An 8329-nucleotide genomic window follows, 5' to 3' on the forward strand; every position below is an offset into this window, starting at 1 on the left:
ACTCATTCTCACTAAATACATCATAAAAGTCCGCCAAATAATCAGGAACATCATGCGACTGAGGAGAGGTGGAAAACACCGGAGCCTCACTAAAGGCACACCGACAACCCCAACTCACCACAGACACAGATTTCCAATCCAAAACTGGGTTATGAATCTGTAACCAGGGAAACCCCAGAACAATAGTATCATGCAGATTATGCAACACCAAAAATCTGCAATTTTCTTGATGGTCTGGGGCGACCCGCATTACCACCTGGGTCCAAAACTGGGGTTTATTTTTAGCCAAAGGAGTAGCATCAATCCCCCTCAAAGGGATAGGCGTCTGCAGAGGTGTCATCGGAAATCCACAACGTTTAGCAAAATCCAAGTCCATTAGGTTTAGGGCTGCTCCCGAATCCACAAAAGCCTTGGCGGAAAATGTGGACAGGGAGCAGATCAGAGTAATAGCCAGAAGAAACTTAGGTTGAACACCCCCAACAGAAAACGTGTGTGCAAAGCGTTTCTCTCGTTTAGGACAGACAGAAATAATATACGAGGCATCTCCACAGAAAAAACACAACTTATTACGCCTTCTGAACTCCTGACGCTGCTCTCTGGAAAAAACTCTATCACATTGCATAGGCTCAGACATTTGTTCAACAGGTGGCAACACCTCTCGTGCAGCTTTGCGTTCGCGCAAACGCCGATCAACCTGAATGGCTAATGACATAGAATCGTCAAGACCAGAGGGAACAGGAAATCCCCCCATAGTATCTTTTACGGCTTCTGACAACCCCTTCCGAAAGAGAGCAGCCAAGGCATTATCATTCCAGGTAGTAAGTACTGCCCACTTTCGGAATTTTTGACAGTACAATTCTGCAGAATCACGACCCTGGCTCAATGCCAGCAGGGTCTTTTCAGCCTGATCAATGGCATTAGGTTCGTCATACAACAACCCCAAAGCTTGAAAGAATGCGTTCACATTAGTCAGAATAGGATCATCTGGTTTCAAAGTAAACGCCCAATCCTGGGGATCGCCACGCAGCAAAGAGATGACAATTTTAACCTGCTGCGCGGAGCTCCCTGACGAGTTAGGCTTCAAGGCAAAAAATAATTTACAATTATTTTTGAAATTCAAAAATTTAGACCGATCCCCAAAAAATACATCAGGTGTAGGAATCTTTGGTTCAGCAGCATGTGAATGAGCAAGGTAGGCGGAAATTCCCCGCACTTCCGCAGCGAGCTGCTCCACACGATCAGACAATTGCTTTATCTCCATTGAGAGAAAAAAAAAAAAAATTCCCCCTACGGCCTCAGAGATATAGAGGAAAAAATATACACACTTTTTTTTTTTTTTTTACAATTCTTTCCTGCTATTGAGTACCCTAGGATCTGCGGTATGGCGGGTGTTTCTGTTATGAATGAGTCACCGTAGGAGGCAAAAGCAGAAATACAAGCTAAGTCCAGAAAACCAGAGAAGTTGGCAACTATCAGATTGCAGACCCCTGAACCTATCAACACAACTAGCAGTAGCTGTGGGGTGTTCCTACGATGCCCTAGACCCCTCGATCACAGCCGGAGAATTGCATAGGCCTAAAGAAAGAAAGGAGAAATCTAAACTGCCCCAGAGCAGACCCCAAAGCAATAGGCAGCCCCCAACATATAATGACGGTGAAGCAAGATGAAAATACCTACACAGACAGAAAGATAGACTGAGCAAAGACGGGGCCCAAAACTACCTAGATAGGAAAGGACAGGAAGGATGCTGTCTGCAATCTGCCAAAACCCTATCAAAGACATAAGCCAACAAGCTGATATGAAAAAGGCCCTGAAGCAGCTAGGCTTCAAAAACTAAATCAGCACTCAGGTATTTTCAGAAGACAGAGCTAAATGAATTCAGCACACCCCAGCAGGGAATGGCAGAAATCCAGAAAAACAAAGCAAAACAAAGTCAAAGCACCAAAGCAAAAGGCCGAGCAGCAAACTTAGCTTTAGAGGAGCAGGAATTCAGACTGGTCTCCAAGGATCCCACAGAGAAATCACCCGCAGGGCAGAAGGGCGTCGACAGCCTTATATCCAGTCAGTAACTCCACTCAGCCAGTCATCATCATCAGCCTCAGGTGTTTGATAATCAGGCTCACTACCTTTCTTTACCAGAAGAGGGAGTTCCTCGGGCCTCAGTAATGAAGGGGAAAATGAACTCACAACAGCGGTAGTAATTAGCAAACCCTAAAAATTGCTGCAGCGCTTTTAGCGATTTGGGTTGTACCCAAGTTTTAATAGGTTGGATCTTGGCAGGATCCATGCGGAACCCTTTGCCTGATACCATGTACCCTAAAAACTGTACCTCCTCAGCAAAAAAAACACATTTCTCTAGTTTAGCAAACAAGGAGTGTTCTCGCAGTCTCTGCAGCACAAAACAGACGTGTTGAGCGTGTGTCACAGGGTCAGCCGAGTAAATCAGAATGTCATCCAAATACACAACGACATACACCCCACAAATGTCACTGAAAATATCATTAACGAAGTTTTGAAACACAGCAGGTGTGTTACTGAGTCCGAATGGCATTACAAGGTACTCAAAGTGGCTAAGGGGTGTATTAAACGCTGTTTTCCACTCATCCCCCTCTCTTATGTGGACCAGATTATATGCCCCCAGGAGGTCAAGTTTAGTAAACCAACGGGCTCCCATTAGCTGATTAAAAAGATCAGGGATGAGTGGAAGCGGACACTGGTTCTTTATAGTGATCGCGTTTAATTCCCGGTAATCAATGCAAGGTCTGAGACCCCGATCTTTCTTCTCCACAAAGAAGAACCCGGCCCCAACTGGTGAAATGGATGGTCTAATAAACCCTTTTTTTAAACTGTCCGCTATATAGTCATCCATGGCCTGACGCTCTGGACCAGAGAGATTAAATATTCTCCCTTTTGGGAGACGGGCATCCGGAATCAGGTCTATAGGGCAATCATACTCTCTATGTGAGGGTAACTTCTTAGACTCTACAATAGAAAAAACATCCTCATAGTCTCTGAAAGCAAACGGTATGAGGGGGATTTTAACCTTATCTTGGTTTACTGCTAATGATATGCAGTTATCCTGACACTGCAAACTCCAGTGCACAACATCACCCAGGTGCCAGTCAATGACAGGATTGTGCTGGCGTAACCATGGCATTCCCAAAATATTGTAACTGCAGCAGATAAATTATCCATCACAAAAAATGACATAAGTTCGGTATGTAATGTTCCCACAGACATAGCAATTTTGGCAGTAACAAATTTAACCCCCTCCTGAATAATAGATGTGCCATTGATAGCCGTGGTTTTATTAGGGGCATTTAGACTTAGCAGCGGTACACCAAGATTCCTAGCAGCCAAAGAATCCATAAAATTTCCTTCAGATCCACAATCCACATAAGCTTTCAAACACAGAGATTTCTGACCAAATGAAAGAGAGATGGGCAATAAAACTTTGGCCGCATCTGCGGACAGTACCTGAACCCCTGGGCAACCCTGGCCAGAGCCGCCCAGGGGCCGATGTCCCAGGAGTGTGGATCTCTGACATACAGCTTTCTTCCTGAAGTCTCCAGACTGCAGCATGCTTGTGCAGGAAGATGGGAGTGATCCTCCAAGCTGTGCACTGAAGCAAGTAACAGGTGTTTAGGCCAACAGTCAGCTCAGGCAGGAGAAGAAGGCAGACGGAAAGAAAAAAAAAAAGTTCAGGGAGACTGCTTTTGTATATGTTGGATATATACACAAGAAGCAGTTTTTTTGACCTGGTGGCCGAGGTCAGGACAGCAGGCTCCGAGTCTGACGGCGATGTGACGGTCCGGCGCCTCCTAGTGGCTGAGGCCGGGACAGCAGGCCCCGAGTCTGACAGCGGCGTGACAGTGCCTCTTTGAACAATCCTCTTTGCCTTTCCTCGGTTACATTGTTTTCTCTACAGGATTAAAAATGGATCTAGAGAAGTTATCGGCTGTACTCAAGTGGCCTCGTCCGTCTGGGTTGAAGGCCATACAGCGATTCCTGGGCTTCGCCAACTACTACAGGCAATTCAATCCTAACTTCTCCACCCGAGTGGCGCCCATCTCAACTTTAACCTGGAAAGGCACAAATCCGAAGGATTGGCCTCCTGAGGCTGAGGAGTGTATTTTGCAACTGCTCAGCAATAAGGTTCGGATACGGCTTTAAAGAAGGCTACTACTTGGATATAATACAAATTTATTATACAATGATTATAATACAACAAATTAATGGAATGGCAGATATAATATTACCCTGTCTTGTTAATTAATTTCATGTGAATCATACAATTATTATGAATTATAGTACATAGAGAAATAAGTATCCATACTATACATTACCAAGCATTGTAGCATCACTTCTCTACTGGTGGGACCCCACAGTGTCAGTGAGAAGGAAAATACTCTGGTCTTGTCATCACAGAAACTGTGCACCCACGATAGCTTCTGGAAATGTCCCTTCCTGGAAATGTCCCCTCTACTCACTAACATAGGGTCCACCTTTTTATACACAACACTCCCACATTACAACTGTGCAGTATGTTTAGTCTGCATCAGAATCTTGACTCTGCACAGTACGTTGTTGTCTTGATAACAGCACAAGACTTAAAGGTCTGTTTGTTATAGACTACTACAATCTTAGTTTGTTTGCACCAACCAGAGATTTGTTTGCCATTAGCATGTCTCTTAACAATAGCACAATGTTTTGCTTCTGATTATAACCTAGGCTCTGTTTGCCTCTGGTCAACTTGTCAAAGTTGTCTATAACTGTTCAAAGTTCAACATATGTTGCGTTGCTTGTTACAAAGTTAACTCTTCATGCTCATAGCATAATGCTCTAAGATGGGCAGCATGACTTCCATAATCACCTATTCTGAAAACTGGATACCTATCATAACTCAGACACAAACTCATACATGTCAAGATGTGTATCACAATCGGTCCTCGATTATTGATGTCATGCATGACCCAATATTGCTACATGAGACCATAACATTTTGGTCTCTCTTGTCAATCGAGAATCATACTATTATTGAGCACAAGACTTCCTTGTTCAAGCAGCATAAATATTCATTATCTATACAGTTGTTATTCCTATTGTAAGAATACACCACCCAGAATTAGTTGGAAAGCTCCTTGTAGAATTCCCATCAACCACCCCCCAAGTTAAAATATTCAGTATCTATCACTGTTTGTCAATGCAAATATCACAGTGGTCACTTGTGTACAAATCAGGATAATGAATCTTTGAAACACAGGGGTTCAAAGACCACAGAACAATTCCTTGTCTTACGGTATTGACACAGAGCAAACGCTCTGTGGCTCAGTGTCAAAGTTCAGCATTAATGATATTACACCATAGTATATTGCAATATAGTGTTTGGATTCAAACAACCATATTTCATATTTGCAATACTTTCCATCCTTGGTCTAATGACCACACAATATCAAAGCATATAAACAATATATTACAATATGTAGGCTATAAGATATCCATATTTTTATTAGCACCACAAGGAGGCCTTTGTCTCTCTCAAAAAGGCCTTTGCTGTCGCACCTGTTCTTCATCGTCCTATCTCCAATGAACAATTTTTTCTTGAGGTCGATGCCTCTTCAGTAGGTGCGGGAGCTGTACTAACACAGAAATCGTCAGGGCGAATGCATTCCTGTGTTTTTTTTTCCAAGGTTTTTTCTTCCGCAGAAAGGAATTATTCTGTTGGAGATCGGGAATTGTTGGCTATTAAATTGGCTGCAGGAGTGGAGGCATCTTCTAGAAGGAGCTCTTCATCAGGTAGTCATATACACCGACCACAAAAACCTTGCTTACCTCCAGACTGCACAAAGGCTGAATCCTCGTCAAGCCCGCTGGGCTTTGTTAATTGCTCGCTTTAACTTTGTTCTTCATTTTCGCCTAGCTGACAAAAATGTCAAAGCAGACGCACTTTCCAGAGCATTTCTACCTCCTGATCAAGAAGAAGAACTGCAGCACATCATTGAACCCTCAAGGTTAGTCGCGGTCGCTTCTACTGATCTTGCCCAGCTGCCTCCCGTGAAGACTTTCGCGTCAGCTTCTGAGCGCACTCATGTCCTTCGGTGGGGTCACTCGTCCAAGTTGGCTGGTCACGCCGGTCAGAGAAAGACTCTGCAACTCATCTCTTGGTACTACTGGTGGCCTGCCATGGCTAAGGACATTCTGGAGTATGTCACAGCCTGCCCTTCCTGTGCACGTAACAAGACGACCAAGCATCTACCCGCAGGTAGGATTCAGCCTCTTCCAATTCCGTCTGCTCTCTGGCAACATATTGCGATGGACTTCATCACATATATCCCGATCTCATCTGGCTGTTCTGTGGTGTGGGTAGTGGTGGATCGCTTCTCTAAAATGGCTCACTTCGTTCCACTACCCGGTCTTCCAACTGCTCGGAGAGTGGTGGTCATGGGGGATTCCCTGCTGAGAGGAACAGAGGCCGCTATCTGCAGACCGGATATAACTACAAGAGAAATGTGCTGTCTTCCAGGTGCAAAAATTAAAGATGTGTCTGACAGGATATCAGGACTCTTCAGACCTACAGATGACTACCCATTCCTGCTACTACATGTGGGGACAAATGACACCGCAAGAAACGACCTGGAAATCATCTGCAGAGACTTTGAAGACTTAGGCAAGAAAGTGAAAGAACTGGGAGCGCAGGTGGTCTTCTCTTCCATCCTCCCAGTGGATGGCCATGGAACAAGGAGGTGGAATAAGATTCTGCAGGTGAACAACTGGCTACGTCGATGGTGCCGTCAGCAACGATTTGGATTTCTGGATCACGGAGTGAACTACTTATACGATGGACTACTTGCTAGAGATGGGGTGCACCTTACGAAGACTGGAAAGCATGTATTTGGAAGTCGCCTTGCTACACTTGTAAGGAGAGCTTTAAACTAGAACAACATGGGAAGGGAAGCAAAAGACCAGAAAAAGCCATACACCTGACAAATGCTATTGAGAACTCTGCTATTAGAAGTGGAAAGGAAGAACAAAGACGAAAGAATCTAATTAATAAAAATATTGGAGAAAGAGAAACCAATCACAAACTAAAATGTTTCTATACTAATGCACAAAGCATGGGCAACAAACAAGGAGAATTGGAACTACTAACACAGGAAAAGAAATATGATGTAATTGGAATCACTGAAACTTGGTGGGACAATACACATGATTGGAATACAAGACTAGAAGGATACAACTTATTTGCAAGAAACAGACTTGATAAACGAGGAGGGGGTGTCGCATTGTATGTTCGAAACGCGTATATCTGCACAGAGATTGAAGCTTCAGAGACTGGGAGTTCTGTGGAAACTGTTTGGGTAAGAATACAAGGACAGAACAATGGAAAGGACACCATTGTAGGCATTTACTACAGGCCGCCTGTGCAAGCCGAAGATATAGATGAACTCTTTATGCATCAGATGGCCAAGTTCTCCAAAAAATATGACATAGTTGTCATGGGAGATTTCAACTATCCAGACATTTGTTGGGAATCTCTCTCAGGCAAAACTAACAGGTCAAGGAAATTCTTATCCTCTCTTGCTGACAACTTTATCTTCCAAAAGGTAAGGGAGAAAACAAGGGGAACTGCTACCTTGGATCTAATCCTTATAAACAGGGAGGAAATGGTTGAGGAGGTAAAAGTGGCTGGGACCCTAGGAGGTAGCGACCATGCTATTTTAGAATTTTGGATAATTAGAGGTGGAAGACCTGTGAAGACTCAGACGTCAAGGTTAGATTTCAGAAAGGCAGATTTTAAGGGATTCAGAAAGAGAATTGGAGGGATCCAATGGCTGGATATCCTTAAAGACAAAAATGTCCAGGAAGGATGGGAAATCTTGAAAAATGAAATTCTCAAAGCACAGTTGTTAACAATTCCGAAAAGAGGGAAGAATAGGAAGCATTTAAGGAAACCAGGATGGATGAACACAGAACTTAAGCACATGCTAAAAAGGAAGAAAAAAATGTTTATAAAATGGAAAGAGGGAGGCATATCTAAAGAAGAATATAATGCTGTCTGCAGAACCTGCAGGGCACAAATCAGATTATCTAAAGCTGAAAATGAACTGAGGCTTGCAAGAGATGTCAAAAGCAATAATAAAGGATTTTGGGGATATGTCAAAAGTAAAAGAAAAGTCAAAGATGCTATAGGATTTTTACAGGATGAAAATGATGAAATGGTAAGACAGGATGTTGAGAAGGCTGAACTTTTAAATTCCTATTTTGCATCTGTTTTCTCTCAGAAAGGAAATGCAACATCAACTGTTATTCACTGTCCTATTAAGGGAAT

The sequence above is a fragment of the Dendrobates tinctorius genome, unplaced genomic scaffold (genome assembly GCF_039654945.1).
Source record: "Dendrobates tinctorius isolate UK_male_01 unplaced genomic scaffold, ASM3965494v1 ptg000127l, whole genome shotgun sequence".
Lineage (NCBI taxonomy): Eukaryota > Metazoa > Chordata > Amphibia > Anura > Dendrobatidae > Dendrobates > Dendrobates tinctorius.